The sequence below is a fragment of the Callospermophilus lateralis genome, chromosome 17, assembly GCF_048772815.1.
Source record: "Callospermophilus lateralis isolate mCalLat2 chromosome 17, mCalLat2.hap1, whole genome shotgun sequence".
NCBI classification, from domain to species: domain Eukaryota; kingdom Metazoa; phylum Chordata; class Mammalia; order Rodentia; family Sciuridae; genus Callospermophilus; species Callospermophilus lateralis.
This window is the reverse complement of record NC_135321.1, coordinates 26,663,853-26,681,577: the sequence shown is the minus strand read 5'-3', so window position 1 is coordinate 26,681,577 and position 17,725 is coordinate 26,663,853. Positions and strand designations below refer to the sequence as shown.

The window sequence follows — 17,725 nt, the reverse complement described above, 5'->3', positions numbered from 1 at the left end:
TACAGGCATGCATCACTGCACCTGGCTCCCCAGCCCTTTTATGTGTGTGTGTGTGTGTGTGTGCGTGTGTGTGTGTGTGTGTGTGTGTGTGGTGCTGGGGATTAAACCCAGGGCCTTGTGCATGCAAGGCAAGCACTCTACCAACTGAGCTATATCCTCAGTCCCTCCCCCAAGCTCTTTTTACATTTTATTTTGAGACAGGATCTCACTGAGCAGCTTAGGGCCTTGGTAAGTTGCTAAGGCTGGCTTTGAACTGGCTATTCTCCTGCCTCATCCTCCAGTCTCATCCTCCCAAGTCATTGTAGCATGCATGGGATTGTAGCATGCACCACTGCACCTGGCTACCCCCAGATATATTCTGTAGTAGAAAAAAAATTGGGAATTTGGAGGCACAAGAGAAAAGCTAGCTCTCCTATTTAGTGCTGGTGGCCCTGGACAAGTCATCCATTCACCCATTTGAGGCAGGATAGAAGAAATAAAAATAGGTAAAAAGGAAGCAAAAAGAAAGAGGTACTAACTGGAAATCTAAAAGCTCCATAAGCACCATGATCAGACTAATCTTCAAACCTGATTTTCCTTCAGGCCAGTCACTCTCAAATTTCTGGAAAATCTGAAAATCTTACAGTTACTATAAAATCACTTATTTATGAGAATTACCCCTCCTCTGCTTTTTTTTTTTTTTGCAGTACTGGGGATTGAGTCAGGGTGCTCTACCACTGGGCTATATGCTCAGCCCTTTTTATTTTTTATTTTGAGTCAGGGTCTTGCTAAATTGTTCAGCCTGTCCTTAAACTTGCAATCCTCCTGCCTCAGCCTCCAAGGTAGCTTAAATTTCCTTATTTGATGAAAGCTTGTATTTAAATAAAGCTTGTATTCTGTTCACCTATAAAATATTTTCAGATTAGAATAAAGGAGATGTATGGGGGGTGGGTACCAGGGATTGAACTCAGGGACATTCAACCACTGAGTCACATCCCCAGCCTTATTTTGTATTTTATATAGAGTCAGGGTCTCACTGAGTTGCTTAGTGCCTCATTGTTGCTGAGGCTGGCTTTGAACTCAAAATCCTCCTGCCTCAGCCTCCCCAGCCGCTGGGATCACAGGTGTGCGCTATGGTGCTGGCAAAGGAGGTATATTTTAAGAAAATTCATAATATAGGCATATTCTAAACCTTACTTAGATAGAGGAGACAATGCCAACTTGAAGATCCTGGAGAGTGCCAGACCACCATAAAAGTCTTGTGAACCATGATCAAAGAACTGAGTTTGCCAGGCTGACTCCTTCTCACATACCTTCCTTGGCCTATCTCTCAATCCCCACTCCCCATTCCCTGCCCCATTTTTTTTTCTTTTTTTGAGACAGGGCCTTGCTAAATTGCCAAGGCTTTTATACTTTTTTTTTTTTAGGCTCTCATACCTGAACTTGCAATCCTCTTGCCTCAGCCTCCTGAGTAGTTAGGATTATAGGCATGCACCACCATGCCTGGCTCTAAATTTTCACTTAAAAAAACTCAAGTTGGGTATGATGGCGCACACCTATACTCCCAGTGGTTTGGGAGGCCGAGGCAGGAGGATCATGAGTTCAAAGCCAGCCTCAGCAACAGTGAGGTGCAAAGCAACTCAGTGAGACCCTGTCTCTAAATAAAATACTAAAGAGGGCTGGGGATGTGGCTCAGTGGTTAAGTGCCCCTGAGTTCAATCCCTGGTATCCCCCCCAAAAAATGCCCTGAAGCTCCCCAAAATGTTTCTTGCTCCAGAGAGGGTCTGCATTCTTCTCTGGGAATTTAAATGCATATCTTCAACTTTTACTTTCTAATAAAGCTCTTGCTCTTTACTAAAATCTGATGCATCCTTAAATTTTTTTCTCTTTTTCCTCCCATATTTTACTGGTGCATTATAATTAAACATAACAGTGGGATTCGTTGTTACATATTTGTACATGCACAAGGTAGAACCAATGTCATTCCCCAGTGTTTCCCCTTTCCCTACCCACATTCTTCCCCCTGGTCCCTTTCCGCTACTGATCTCCCATTTTTATGAGCTCCTCTCTGGCTTTCTTTTCCTTTTTCCTATCTTGATCCCACACATAGGAGAAAACATACAACCCTTAACCTTCTGAGTTTGGCTTATTTCGCTTAACATAATGTTCTTAAGATCCATCCATTTTTCTGCAAATGACGTTTTATTCTTCTTTACAGATGAATGAAATTCCATTGTGTATATATAACACATTTTCTCTATGCACCATCCATTGATGGACACCTATGCTGGTTAAATAATTGGCCTATTGTGAATCTTAAATTCTTTTCTTCCAGGAGTCAAGAGTCTGGAAATTGCTAACCCAGCATGGTGGCACATGCCGGTAATCACAGCAGCTCAGGAGGCTGAGACAGGAGAATCAAAGACAGGAGAGTTCAAAGCTAGCCTCAGCAACAGTGAGGTGCTAAGCAACTCAGTGAGACCCTGTCTCTAAATAAAATACAAAAAATAGGGCTGGAGATGTGGCTCAGTGGTTGAGTACCCCTGAGTTCAATTCCCAGTAACCCACACCTCCCCCCTTCCCCTGCAAAAGAAAGAAAGAAAGGAAGGAAGGAAGGAAGGAAGGAAGGAAGGAAGGAAGGAAGGAAGGAAGGAAAGAATGGCTGGGGATGTGGCTCAGTGGTAAAGATCCCTAGATTAAATCTCACTTCCACACCTACCAGAGGCAGAGTCCCCAGATTATAATTATGTACAGAAGATTGCAAATCTGGGGGTTCCTTTGACTGCCCTCTCAAATCTGATAATTCAACCATTCTTTCCCCCAGCGCTGGGGCTGGAACCCAGGACCTAGGCCATGCTAAATTCAATAATTCTCTAGAATGAGTCAGGATTCAGGGAAGCACTTTACTTATTACCACCCACTTATTATATTTTAATTTATGTACTTATTTTTTGCAGTGCTGAAGCTCAATCCCAGGGTTTCATGCATACTTGTCAAGTGCTCTATCACTGGGTCACATCCTCAGTCCCACCAGTTAATTATAAAGGACACCACTCAGGAACCCACAATGACGTGATGAAAGAGGCAAGGGGGTGGCAGTGAGCCCGGGGACATGCTTGTTTGCTCCACCTGTAAGGAAAGAAGGCAATGAAGGAAATTAGGAGAGAGCAGAGGCTGCCCATCAATAACACAGGTTTATTCAGGACAAAGCTGCAAAGGAGGCCCAGGGGAGATTGAGACCCATCTTCTGCTTACAGCCTGGGGTAGAAATCGGGGAGATGTGGGGGTGGGGATGGTGTGGTGGTTAGGCCATTGCTAGTGGGCTGTCAGGAAAGGGTCTTTGTGGTGTCACCTTCATAAGGAACTAGGTGTTTTTTTAGGATTTAGCCCCAGATAACAGCTTCCTTTCTTATGATGATGGACTGTTTGGGATTTCTTTGCATGATGGTGGAGCATTGTCTGGGTTTAGGTCAGGCTGAGTCAGTGTGACCATGAGGTGACTCTTGTTCTAAGATAGAGGATATATTTCAAAATGGCGTTGCATATGTCAAGTTTTACCTAACGCCACGCACACCACCCTCCCAGCACTTCACCATGCTCACCTACAGGAAGTTCCCCAATTCCCAGGTTTCGTTCCACAGGCAGGCATGTGGTTGAATCATTGACCTTTGGTCCTTGAATTCAATCTCCATCCTCTATCTTTCCCACAGTGCAGGTTTGGGGTTGCAGATGGGTGTAAAGATGGGGCTGAAAATCCCAACCCTCCTCTGGTGACCATCCTCTCTCCCTGAATTCTGTGGGAACTTGCCAAGAATCACCTCATTAGCATCAACTCTGAAGTGGTTAAAAGGGGCTTTTTATGAATAAAAAGACTCCTGTCAGGGACTGGCAGTTGTGGCTCAGTGGTAAAGTGCTTGCCTGGCCTGTGTGGGGCCCAGGTTACATCCTCAGCACCGCACAGCAATCAATCCATCAATTAATAAAGATCCATTGACGACTAAAAAATATATTTTTAAAAAAGAGACTCCTATTAGGAAGCTCCTAGAGTGTGAGAAGCATGTGCCAGCAACTGGCATAAAATTCTACCACAGATCTTCTGACTTCCTTATTTAAATACCATAGATGTTAGGGATGGAGAGGGAAGGTGGTGGCCAGACTGTTTCAAAGTCTTTAAAGCTAATAGAAGGGACTGGAGATATAGCTCAGTTGGTAGAGTGCTGGCCTTGTATGCACAAGCCCTGGGTTCAATCTCCAGCACCATAAAAAAGAAAGAAAAGAAAAGAAAAAAAAAAAGCTAATAGAAGCCAAAGCTTGAACTTGGTGTCTCCTGCTGCTACTCATGTGGAAGCCTCCTAGGGCTGGAGATACTTCCCTCCTTCCCAGTGTTTTCTTCTTCTTCTTCTTCTCCAGCCTGTTTCATCCTTTTCTTCTCCTAGTAGCCTCCTGGGGTGGTCAGCATGAAGTCCTTCGCTTTCTTTCTCTCCAAGCTGTCAGTGGGCTAGGGGAGGATCTCTTTTTCTGCTGGTCTTGACCTTGACAGGTGGAAGTTTAGGTTAGGCTGAGTGCCCATTGTACACACTTGTAATCCCACGTACCTAGGCGGCTGAGGCAGGGGCACTGCAGGTTTGAGGCCAACCTCAGCAATTTAGCAAGACTCTGTCTCAAAAATTAAAAAGCTGGGGATGTGGTTCATTAGTAGAGCGCTCCTGGGTTCAATACCCAGCAGAGGGGAAAGTCTAGGTAAAAGTATCACAACCAGTATTTAAAAAGAAAGCCCAGGGACCAGTGGTAGAGGGCTTGCCTCATGTACTGCAAGGGCCTGGGTTCAGTCCTCAGTCCAGCCCTGGAAAAACGAGAAAACCCCGGGGGCTACGGGGATTGCTTTAGTGGTACAAGTCTTGCTTAGCATGCATGAGGCCTGGACACAACCCTCAGCATCAAAAATAAAAATAAAAGCTGGCCCTAGTGGCATACACCTGTAATCCCAGTGGCTAGGGAGCCTGAGGCAGGAGGATCACCAGTTCAAAGCCAACCTCAGCAACTTAGTGAGGCCCTAAGCAACTCATGGAGACCCTGTCTCTAAATAAAATATAAAAAGGGATAGGGATGTGGCTCAATGGTTAAGTGCCCTTGGGTTCAATCCCTGGTCCAAATAAATAAATAAATAAACAAACAAATAAAATAAAATAAAAATTAATTAAATAATTGAAGCCCAGGCTTCTTATGTTCACATTCAGACCTCAGACTTCCCTTCCAAGCCTCTCTTTCCTCATGTTAGGTAGGGGACAGACAGGTATGAATGGAGGGAACATGAGATAAAGAGAATAATTCTATGAAATGCTGTATTTTCCCAGAAGCAATTTATCTGCTGTCCTGTCTTGCTTAAGTGGTCAGGATATATCACATTCGGCAAACTGCTTGCTATCTGCAGGAGGAAAGCAGACCGGAAATAATGTTGATAAGAGGAACCCAAGTTACCATGAAGGGGATGAAAGGAAAGCAAGGAACCGGGAGTCGGGCAAGCAAAAAGTGAAAGATGCAGACCAGGCAGAGATACACATGAGAGTTTGTCAGAGCTGATAAATAAAGGCACAGCTCTCCATAGACAGGGAGAGGCAAAACAGGCTTGGGGTTTGAGACTTTTATAGGGCAGGCTCAGGGATTAGAGGTGTTCAGGTCCTAGTTGGGGAAGGGGTTAAAGGATGGGGTTGGTATGAAGGAGTGGCAGGCTGTTCTCAAAAATGCCCTTGGGTGGGAAAGGGAAATTTTTCTTAAAATAGTGGTTGTCACTTAAAATGGCAATCCAGAGGCTAAGCAAGGACCTTACAGGGGAGATTTTGTGACATTTAACAGACCAGATTCCAAAACTCACAGCTGTAATGGGGATGATTCCTCCCAATCACAAAATCTGTAAGAATTTATGGTTCCAATTAGAAAGGGTCAGCATGACCTACTTTAGGTCACTTTTTTCTCATGCTGACCCTGTCATGGCAGTGAGTATTTGAAAGTCTGATGTCATCTTGCTGTCAGTCAAAAGTCAAGAGGCGAATATGGGCAGGACTCTCTGGAAATTTCTCTGGGATCCCCAATAATACTGGGTGCAGGGCTGGACATGGTGGCACACGCCTGTAATCCTAGCAGCTTGGGAGGCTGAGGCAGGAGGATTGCAAGTTCAAAGCCAGCCTCAGCAATAGGGAGGCACTAAGCAACTCAGTGAGACTCTGTCTAAATAAAATACAAAATAGGGATGTGGCTCAGTGATCAAGTGCCCTTGAGTTCAATCTCTAGTACCCCTTCCCCCAAAAACAAACTAGAGTGCAGAGAGACATGATGTTCCTCTCTCTGAGAGAACCTGTTCTCTCCCTTGAGAGTGCCCCCTTTCCCTTTTGCTATCCCTTCAATAAACTTATTCCTGTTACTTTGAGCAGTATGTCTGAAATCTTTTTGACTTGATCGCAATAATTGGGGTTTGAAGGGGGATTCTTCCCTCTGACTCAGTTCCTCTGAAGTCCCCAACTCTGTAACATTGACTTCTCTGATCAGCCCTGGGCAGTCTGGCCCTCAGATCATTGTCCTCCAGATTTCCCAGGGACTCTTGCTCCCTCCTAAAGACATCAGCTGCTCTGCATATTAGTTTCTCCAAAGTGTATCTTTTCTACCAAGTCCTTTGCTAGACAGCGAGGGGCTGAGGAGGGGCACATTTAATCAGGTGGCTCAACCGACAAGACATTCCCTGCAGCTTCTTATCTACTTGCCACCTGACACTGCATCCTTGTAGTTTCTTTTCTTCCTTTCTTTTTCTTTCTTTCTTTCTTTTTTGCAGTACTGGAGGTACGTACCAGGCAAGTGCCCTACCATTGAGCTACATCCCCTGCCCTTGCCATTTTTATTTTTGAGACAGTGTCTCAGTAAGTTGTCTAGACTGGCCTAGAACTTGCAATTCTCCTGCCTCAGTCCCCTGGGTCCCTGGGACAACAGGAGTGTGTCACAGTGCCTGGCTCATCCTTGCAAGTTTCTGAATCTCAGACATATTTCTTCCACTGATCAGAAGTGCACTCAGTGTTCCTGGGACATGGTGTGAAGGCCTGAGCAGGACAACAGAGTCTGTCCTGTGGGGCTCTACTCTGGTTGTCAGAAGCATGAGAAAAAATAGGTCCCTAGAACACAGGAGGGGGAAAGTTAGGAGGTAAACACACAGGTGCTGTGATGGATAGTCAGGTGCGAGTTTGGATGGGATGTCAGGGGTCAGGTACCATATCATACAGATCACAAGGTCAGGGTCAGGTACCATATCATAAGGCTGATCCCTTCATTAAAAAATGAGAGGAAGCTTGGTACGGTGTCTACACCTATAATCCCAGCTCTCTAGGAGTTTGAGCCAGGAGGATCTTATTTGAGATCACTTTGGGCAATTTAGTGAGACCCTGTCTCCAAAAAAAAAAAACATGTATAGTGAACTGGCAGTGTAGTTCAGTTGCTAGGGTGCTTGCCTAGTATGTACAGGCACTGGCTTCAATTTTCAGTACTACCAAAAAAAAAAAAAATGCAAAGATAAAAGAGAGGTGAATTCATACTTGCTGATAAATTTATAACTGTTCTTTACATTTATTTCTACCTGTTTAAATTACAGACTTTTGCCAGGCGTGGCAAATATATGCCTGTAATTCCAACAACACCAGAGGATGGAGCAGGAGGATTGCAAGTTCAAGGACAGCCTCAGCAATTTAGTGAGGCCTTAAGCAATTTAGTGAAATACTGTCTCAAAATGAAAAAATAAAAATGGCTGGGGATATAGCTCTGTGGTAAAGTGTCCCTGAGTTCAATCCCCAGTACAAAAAAAAAAAAAAAAGTTAGAGACTTTCTATATGCACCAGGTTTTAGGTAGATCATCTGATTGGAAAGAGGACATCGGAGCTGGGTTCCAGAGTCCTTTACTCAAGACAGCAGAGACTCCAACATCCATCCCAGAGGACAGGAGAAGTCCAGGGAGATGCCCTTTCCTGCCACCTCCTGGCTCCGCTTTCATGACATCTCTTTGCACTATCCCATTCTGGTTCTGGTTCTAAGGGAACTTATTGCTCTGGAAAAATGAGCCTGTAGCTTGGCGCAGTGGTACATACCTGTATTGTAATCCCAGTCTCTCAGGAGGCTGAGGTAGGAGGACCACCAGTTCAAAACCAGCTTCAGTAATTTAGTGAGGCCCTAAGCAAGTTCAAGAGACCCTGTCTCTAAACAAAAAAGGGCTGAGGATGTGGCTCAGTGGTTATTTTCCTTTCTCTTTTTCTCCTGAAAGAGCCTGGGCCTTTGTCAGTACCCCACAACTTCTCAAATTCCTTGAGAACTAAAGTAGCAGAAAATGAATGAACGAATTCATGAAATAACACAGATGAAATATTTGTCTGGCACATAGTATATTCTCAGTGAATCTGAAGAAGGCAGTTCGTGGTTATGGTTTAAAAAGTGGGCTATGGAGTCAGACTGCTAGAATCCCATTACCAATGTGTCATCTTGGGCAGGTCACTCAGTGCTTCAGTTTCCATCTTTGCAAACTGGGATTAGTAATAGCTTCAAACTCACAGGGTTGTTATGAGGATTAAATGAATGAATCCATTTTTTGTTGTTATTGTGGTGGTGGTGTTGGGCAAACACTGATAGGCAAGCACTGTACCACTGAGTTACATTCCCAACTAAGGTGGATGTAACTTCTAATGTTTTGTAGCAGAGAAGTATGAGTATGATTGATAACAATTAGTTGAATATTTCAAAATAGGTACTAGAAGCCGTGAGCAGGCATGCAGGTAATCCCAGAAACTGGGAAGGCTAATGCAGGAGGATCAAAATTTGGAGGGCAGGCTGGACATGGTGGTTACATACCTGTAACCTCATAAGCTCTGGAGGCTGAGACAGGAAGATCCCAAGTTCAAAGCCAGTGTCACCAATGTAGGGAGGCCCTAAGCAACTTAGTGGGACTCTGTCTCAAAATAAAAAATAAAAAGGGCTGGGAATATGGCTCAGTGGTTAAGTGTCCCTGGGTTTAATCCTTAGTACTAAATGGGGGAAGGGGAAAGTTGGAGCCAGCCTGGGTAAAATAAAAAAGACAGGAGGGCTGGGGCCCTGGATTCAATACACTGTGGTGATGGTGGTGGTAGTGAAGGATCTCAAAATAGCTAGTAGTGAAGATTTTAAATGTTTTCAACACAATAAGTGTCTGAAGTAATGGATATATGATTTACCTGACCTGATCATGACACATTATTTTTTTGAAATGTCACACTGTACCCCATAAATAATACAATTATCATATGTTAATAAAAATATATTTAAGCCTGGTGCAGTGGCACACACCTATAATGTCAGTGGCTCAGCAGGCTGAGACAGGAGGATCACAGGTTCAAAGGCAGCTTCAGCAATAGTGAGGTGCTAAGCAACTCAGTGAGATCCTGTATAAAAGAAAATACAAAATAGGGCTGGGGATGTAGCTCGGTGTTTGAGTGTCCTGAGTTCAATCCCCAGTACCCAATCTCTCTCTCTCTCTCTCTCTCTCTCTCTCTCTCATATATATATATATATATATATATACACACACACACACACACACACACACATATACATACTAGAAAATATATTTAAATTCAGCTTATTGGGGTGAGGTGGGGATTCTGAAGGGCTAGGTCTAAAGAGAAGACTGTTAAGGGGCTGGAGAGTTGTGGGATTTTCAAAATTTCTTCCAACACAACACACTAACATTCCGTACTGGGGATAAAATCCAGGCTCGCTCTATCACCGAGCGACATCGCTAGCCCTTTTTATTTTTTCTCTTGAGACAGGGTCTCATAAAATTGCTCAGGCTGGACTCAAAACTTGGAATCTTCTTGCCTTAGCCTCCCAAGTAACTGGGATTACAAGCATGGGCCACCACATCAAAATCCAGCTGTTTAAAAGGGAAATGTATGAATGTCATAACGAACCCCACTACTATGTATAATTATAATGCACTAACAAAAAACAAAAATATCAAGGTAGGAATAATAAATGTAGCAGAAAAATATAAATGATAAAAAAAAGGTAAAGACTCTTGATATTTTCTCTCCAGTCGTTTATTTTGTCCCCTTTCAGAACTTTGTATTGCTTGTAGGGAGCCAGATATTGAGTAGTGAGGTTGTGCTTTGCATCTCCTTTTCCTCCTTTGGAAGTCTTCTACTCTCCAGACGGCTGTGATCGCTTCATCTTTCTCCAGGTCCCCCAACAGGAACTAACCCCTCCCCCGCCCCCCCCCGCTCCCCCCCCCGCCCGCCTCCCTCCTCCGCCCCATCTCTGGAACGCGCCAGGAAAACTCTGAGACAGCGCCATTGCGTCACTCTTCCCAGGACAAGCTGCAAATGCAAGGAATGACTCTGCAGAGGTGGAATTTGGGGCGTTTGGAACGAACATAGGGGCAGAGCGGGGTCTCCCTGGCGAATCCCATCGTACCAGCAGGTGGCGCGCTATCTGCAAGGCTCGCAAGGTTCCCGTGCAGAAACTTGAACAGGACGTCGGTGCCACGGCACCAGAGGAGCACAGCCTGGTCTCCCCAAGCCAAGGTGATGACTTCCGAGGAAAAGTGGGTAGAGAAGGGAGCCGGCTTCCTGCTGGAGTGATTCAAGGATTCAGATTTCGCTAGCATCGGGAAACCTTCGGGAGGGGGTGAGTACTGGGCAGTGCACGGGAATGAAAGCGCTATCCTTGGTTTGCACTGATTGGCTTTTCTACCCCCTCGGAAAGACATTTCTGGAAGGGAGCTGCCTGTACAGAACGAGAGCATGTGGGAAAGACGCCCGCGAAGCCGGCGCCAAGGCGCCGACACTCTGCAGCGGGAGGAGCGTGGATTCCCTCCCGCCAGACGGCGCTGTCGGGCTTTCCCCTGGCCTTCTATTACAGTCCTCAGAGGCTCCAGCCGCAGCGGCCGCTCTAGGCGACCCGCGCTAGCTCTGTGGTTCCGGGCGGAAGTGAGGCGCAGAGCGGAACGGCCTCTGGTGACATTTTCTTGGGGCGGCGCGGACGACTGAAGGGAATTGGTGGTGGAGGCTGCGGAGGCGGCGAGGTTCTCTTGGCCCCGGCGGGGGCGCTGACTGCGACCCTCTGCTGGTTGCCGGGGTTTGTGCCTAGAAAGAGAAGGCGGCGGCGGCCGACGCGTCTCTAGTCACCGCGACCGGGAGAGTCCCGGCCGGGGGTCCGTGCGTGCCCCGACGGGGCGCGCGGAGCGGGTGAGAAGGTACGGCGCAGCAGCGGAGCGCAGGTGAGGCGGGAAGGGGCGCAGGGCCGCGGCCTGGCTGCTGGTCTAGCCGCGGTGCTCGGGCTGCGTCCCAGGGAAGGGTCGGGGCGAGGCGGAGGGTTGCGGGCCGCGGGTGAGGGCTTTGCGGTCTTCGGGCGCGGGGTCGTCACGGGCCCGGTCGGCGTGTCGGAGGCTCGCTGGGGGCTTGCTCCAGAACTTGGGAAGCGCGGCCCGTACAGCTTCCACCCCGTGGCTTGCCTGCTGCTGGTGACCCCCGCGTCCTCCGGCGTCGCCGAGTTGCCCTCCGCGGCCGCTGGGGCTTGGGGCAGGCGAGAGGGGCCGCAGCCCCCAGGCCGCGTGGGGAAGCGACTTCTTCCCTGGAGTTGTCTTCACTTAACTTTTCGGCGCTCAGCGGGAAGGGGAAGCAGAGCCGCAGCTCCGCCAAGTCGGCGAGCCGGAGTCTGGCGCGGACACCTGCCCCTGCCGCGAAGAGTCCCGGCGGCCTCCCCAGCGCCGCGCTGCCGTGGCCTTGGAGAAAGGGCTGTCATAGGATTGGTGCTGCCTGCCTCTGAACGCTTCCACGACTGTCCGACGGCAGATGCCAGAAATCAATGGGAGAGATAAATCCAAAGTTGTCCCCTTCTTGGGAGTTTGCGATTTTCTTTAAAAGTAAGCTAGAACGTAAACTGACGATCCCCCGTTTAAAAACTTCTTGTCTTTCTTGATTTCCCAGGGTTCTATTCCTTTCCATAGTAGCATTTCATACTTTTTCTTATTGTACTGATTTGTGTGTCGTACCGATTATCTAGCAGTCCCTATTGGAACTGTAGGTCATTCATTCTTTCTTTTAAATTGCTGTGTCCTGGTTACAAAAGAAGAGATGCTTCTCAGGTTGAAGGAAGAGAGGGTTTTACTGGCCCTCTTAGATCCTTCACTGCTTGGCAGTTTATGCTTAAGTATGCTTTTCGGATTTTGCCTGAGCTTTTGCTTGCAGAATCCTCCACCCAGTTGGATGAAAATCCCACTGATGATGCTTTATCAAGGTTGGACTTCTTAATTACAAATGCATCTGGCAGTTTTGCTTAGGTTATTATTGTGTAGTATCGCTGGACACATGCTAACTAATAGTTTGAATCACTCCCTTCTCTTGGGGTATTTTAAGGGTGGAGGCTATTAACTTTTTAAGGTAGTTTTGCTGATCCTGGCAGTTTGGATTTCTCCAGTAATCAGAGCATTGCCTTTTGGTTTAACAAGCATTTTTACAGACCAACAGGATAATTGTTTCCTGGTGTCCTGAGGAATCACAATGATAATTTTTTTTTTTAGTGGAAAGTATAATATTTTGGCTGATTAATATGCCCAATACAATGTCTAGTTGAGTGCCTTGTGTACAGTAAATATAAAGTTATGAATTATATTTGATTCTAGGTAACCAGGATTGAATTCACTGCAGTGAGCTGTATGCTGCTTTAAAAAGAACCTGAATGAAATTTTTAGGCAGATTCATTAAATGAGAATTAAAAACACTTTACAAATTTATAAATCAGTCCCCCTCTCCCCTTTTTTCCTCCACCGCTATTAGGGATAAACACAGGTAAGCACTCTAGCACTGAGCTACATACCCAACTCTTGCTTTTTTTTTTTTTTTTTTTTTTGTGGTACTAGGGTTTGAATTCAGTGGTGCTTTACCACTCAGCTACAGCCGTTTTTATTTTGAGACAGAGTCTCCCTGAATTGCTGAGATTGGTCTGGAACTTGTGATCCTCCTTGTGCTTCAGCCTCCTAAATAGCTAGGATGACAGGCATGTACCACTATGCTTGGCTGAAATCTGGTTCCTCTAGAGTGCTTTTCACTAACACCTTTATTTCCCCCGCCCCCCCCCCCCAACCTACTGGGGATTGAACTCGGGGGACACTCGACCATTGACTGGGCCACATCCCCAGCCCTTTTTTGAATTTTATTTAGAGACAGGGTCTCACTGAGTTGCTTAGTGCCTCACCATTTCTGAGGTTGTCTGTGAACTCACAATCCTCTTGTCTCAGCCTCCCTAGCTTCTGGGATTACAGGCATGCGCCACTGTGACCAGCTCAAACCATATGTTTTTTATAATGTTAACATATAGTTGTAAAGATCAGAATAAGTGTTTAGGTCTGAAAGGCAAGGAGAAACTTCAAGGTACTTAAAAGACCAACTAAATCAGAATTTTTGTTACCAGGGATTGAACCCATTGGTGCTTAACCACCGAGCTACATTCCTGCCTTGTTTTATTTTTTTATTTTGAGACAGGGTCTGGGTAAGTTGCTTAGGGCCTTGCTGAGTTGCTGAGGCTGTCTTTGAACTTGTCCTCCTGCTTCAGCTTCCTGAGCTGCTGGAATTACAGGTGTGCATGAGTCTGGCCTAAATCAGATTTTTAATGGGGATTTTTTTTTTCCCCTGAACCTTTTTGTGGAAAATAGGGTGGACTGGATTTTGAAACTGGAACCTTATTCCCCATTGTTGGCTTCATATTAAGTTCATATTGTACTTGTTTGTTATGTTACTCACCAATTCAGTTTATTTTACTCTTTCATCCATTTATGTGAGAGTTACTGTCATAAAACTGTTTTATAGTTTTTATGATTTATTCAAGACCTATGTTTTGCTGGGCACTGTGGTGCACACCTGAATCTCAGCACCTTGGGAGGCTGAGGGAGGAGGATTTGCAAGATTGAGGCCAACCTGGGCAGTGTAGCAGATCCCTTTCTCAAAATGAGTGAAACCCTGTCTGAAAACAAAGGTGCTTAAGGGTGTGGTTGTGAACATCTTTAATCCCAGCTGCTCAGGAGCCTGAGGCAGGAGGATTGCAAGTTCAAGGCCAGCCTCTGCAACTTGTCGAGACCCTGCGTCAAAAATAAAACAGGCTGGAGATGTGGCTCATTGGTTAAGCCCGCTGGGTTCGATGCCTGGCACCACAACAAAACAAATCAAAACGAAACAATGTCAAGGGGCTGGGTTTTTTTCTTGGTGGTACAGCACCCCAGGTTCAAGTCCCTATTATCCTCTTCCCACCAAAAAACCCATATAAAGATAAATTCAGCTTTAGGTTATAATTTAATACAGCTCTGCTAGAACTGTATGCTAATGTATTTCTGTCAAAGGTTGTTTGCTTTTAATATTTATATTGACTTTAGACTTTAAAAATCTCTTCACTGTATGACTAGCAACTTCTTTGTGGATCTGCAATGTTATGTTTTTTTTTTTTTTTTTTTTCCCCTTTTGGTAGTGGAATTGAGCCCAAGTGTGCTTAGCAGCTGAACCACATCCCCAGGCCTTTTTTATTATTTTGAGACAAGGTCTCACTGAGGTGGGTAGGGCCTTGCTAAATTGCTGAGGCTGACCTGAACTTGTGATCCTCCTGCTGCAGCTTCCATAGTTGCTGGTATTAAGGCCTGTGCCACCTTGCCTGGCAAGTATATTTTATTCTGTGGTTCTGAGAATCAAACCTTTAGCCTTGAGCTTTGAGCTTACTAGGCAGATTTTCTACCACAGAGCCATATTCGTAGTCCTTTCTCTGTTTTTTAAACTTTGGAACTGGTATATTTTAGAGACCCAAAACTTACATATGGTAACTTTGATAAATTATCTTAGACTGTTTTCATTTTCTTGCATGTAACTAGGGACATGAAAATAATGTTATGTTGTGTTTGCTGAATTGACAATGCTTGAAACACCTATAACAGATTAAATTTTTTTGTGTGTGTGTGGTGCTGGGGATTGAACCCAAGGCCTTGTGCATGTGAGGCTAGTTATAATTGTGTAGGCAAAATGAAATAGACATATAATAACTTGAGTAAAAGGTTGTGAGACTATAGAAGGGGTAATAGCTATTGAGAAAGCGCAGAAGACTAAATATTCATGTGGAACCTCTTTTATTTTCACAGCACTAATTTATTGATTCCCTATTGTGTGCCAGTAGTGCTGTAGTTGCAAAAGCTGTGGAGGAAATTAAGACCAACAAAGTCCTGGTGCTTTTGAAACTTCAACATTTAAACCTGAGGTTTGAGATGGGTTTCTGGATGACATTCCAGTCTAATGAACAGGCTAGCCAAAGTCATGAATATCAAGCTTTTGAATTAGTCTTGTTGGGCCAGTGCCTTGAATTTTCAGAGGGGTGGATAGGGTAGATAGAGGTAGGGCCTTGTAAAAGGAAGGAGCAGGGTGAAATGAAAAGGTGTACCTCAGTCTGCTAACAAGTTTGAATTTTCTTATTTTAGTGAAGAAAAACTCAGGTGGTATATGAAGGATGAGATAGGCCTTTTTTTTTTTTTTTTTTCCTTGTACCAGGTATTGAACCCGGAGCACTTAACAACTGATCACATCCCCAGACCTTTTTATATTTTATTTAGAGACGGTGTCTCACTGAGTTGCTAAGTGCCTCGCTCAGTTGCTGAGGCTGGCTTTGAACTTGGGATCATCCCTTCTCAGCCTCCTGGGCTTTAAAAAGTAGAAATTGTACTGCTCCTATTTATATATAGGATGTGTGTGTCTGTCTCTCTATATAAAATGTATGTGTGTGTGTATGTATATATATCTATATCTATATATATATAGATATATATAGATATAGATATATATACTTTAAAAATTTTTTTTGGTGGTGGTTGTTGCTGGGGATTGAACCCAGGGCTATGCACATGCTAGGCAACTTCTATCACTGAAGAACACCCAAGCTCAGGTCTCATTTACTTATTTTGTGTTTTTTTTTTTTTTTTTGTACTGGAGATTGAACCCAGGGGTGCTTAACCACTGAGACACATCCCCAGCACTTTTTATTTTTTATTTTGAAACAGGTCTCAGTTGTTTAGGGCCTCACTAAATTGCTGAGGCTGGTTTTGAATTTGTAATCCTCCTGACTCAGCCTCCCCAGTTTCTGGGATTACACATGTTCATCATCATTCCGGTTTAGTTGGATTCATGATCACCAGATTAAAGAAATTTAATAATCTCCTACCCCCTACTGCATAATGGATGGAACCCAGAGATGCTCTATCACTAAACTGTATCTCCAGTAAGTACACTTTCCCCCTGTTTTTTAAAAGACAGGCTAGCTAATTTGGTGAGGCTGGCATTGAATTTGTGATTCTCCTGCCTCAGCATCCCCCGTAGCTGGAATTAGTCATGTACCACTTCGTCCCAGTATTCTTATTCTTTAATCCCACCCACTTTCCTTATTCTTTTAAAACTTTTAGTGAGCTTAAGGGAAAGAAGCAAGTGTTTTCTTCTGTGTGGGCAGCTTCTCTCATAAGAGGTGGGATTGATGTTTAGTCAGTCAGTTTTTATACTCAGCCTACGGGGCCTTGTAAAAGGAAGAAGCAGGGTGAAATGAAAAGGTGTTTTGCTTGTTTTAAATCTATTCCTTAACTGCTAGGAGTGGAAACATTTTATGTATATACTATAAACATTTATCAGAATATATTAGTAACAGCTGAGAATAGTAAAAATGATTTTAAAATATTTCATTTTTTGTGGTGCTGGGAATTTAATCCCAGGACTTTGTACGTGCTAGGTGAGCACCCTACCACTGAGTTATATCCCCAGTCCTAAAAATATTTTAAAATAACCAGACTCATAGTCTATTGGTTTTCTTATTTAGAATTTGTGCTTTTAATTTACAGTGTTTGTTATAAATTTTGTTTTTCATGTCTTTATTCAAAATAAGGAAGCTCATTTCTATTTGCTTAAGCTATCACTTAAAATAATAGGTAAATGGTGCAGATCTCTAAGTTATTAACTGGACTTATTTATTAGTGTACTTTAATTATACAGAATAATGGATTTCATGGTGGCATAGTCATACATGCAAATAACATAACTTTGATCATATCTATTCCTCAAAAAGGAATTCTTTAAAAAGTTTTTTTTGTGAGTACTGGACATTCTGTCCCTGAGCTACATCCTTGTTGCCCACCCCCCTCCCCTTAAAATGTTTTTTTTTTTTTTTTTTTTTTTTTTTGCCAGCAAGGTGATGCACTTCTGTAATCCCAGGGACTTGGGAGGCGGAGGCAGGAGGATTGTAGTTCAAAGCTAGCCTCATAAACTTAGGGCCTAAAGCAACTTAGAAAGACATTGTGTCTAAATACAATGTAAAAAAGGGCTGGGGATATGGTTCAGTGGTTAAGTGCCCCTGGTTTCAATTTCTTATTCCCAAAAAAAAAAAAAAAAAAAAAAAAAAAAAAAAAATTATTTTTCCTTTTTGAGATAGGGTCTTGTTGAATTGCCTAGATTGACCTTGAACTTGTGATTCTTCTGCCTCAGCATCCCAAAATACTGGGATTATAAAATTGGGCCACTCTGACCTACAACATTTTTCTTAAATGGGTCTCTAAAAGCTTAAAAGAATAAGATTGGAGACTTGAATGTGAATGTTCTTTTTTATACTGCCCATTCATTCCCAAAATATTCTTTTTTGAGGAGAGGGTAACCAAGATTGAACCCAGGGATGTTTTACACTGAGC

The 17,725-nt window shown here is 44.2% G+C and overlaps 1 protein-coding gene across 4 annotated transcripts in view; it reads left to right on the top strand.

Moving 5' to 3' along the window:
* Positions 1 to 10,359: 10,359 nt before the first annotated feature.
* Positions 10,360 to 17,725, top strand: part of Ark2n (arkadia (RNF111) N-terminal like PKA signaling regulator 2N) — a 90,245-nt gene continuing 82,879 nt past the window's right edge. For 2 of the 4 annotated variants that reach the window (XM_076836786.2, XM_076836783.2), the window contains exon 1: positions 10,977 to 11,254. The gene's annotated coding sequence lies outside the window, so the exon portion shown is untranslated. Of the gene's footprint in view, positions 10,663 to 10,976; positions 11,255 to 17,725 lie in introns of those variants that run through there. The other 2 variants (XM_076836785.2, XM_076836784.2) reach the window with 2 other exon arrangements.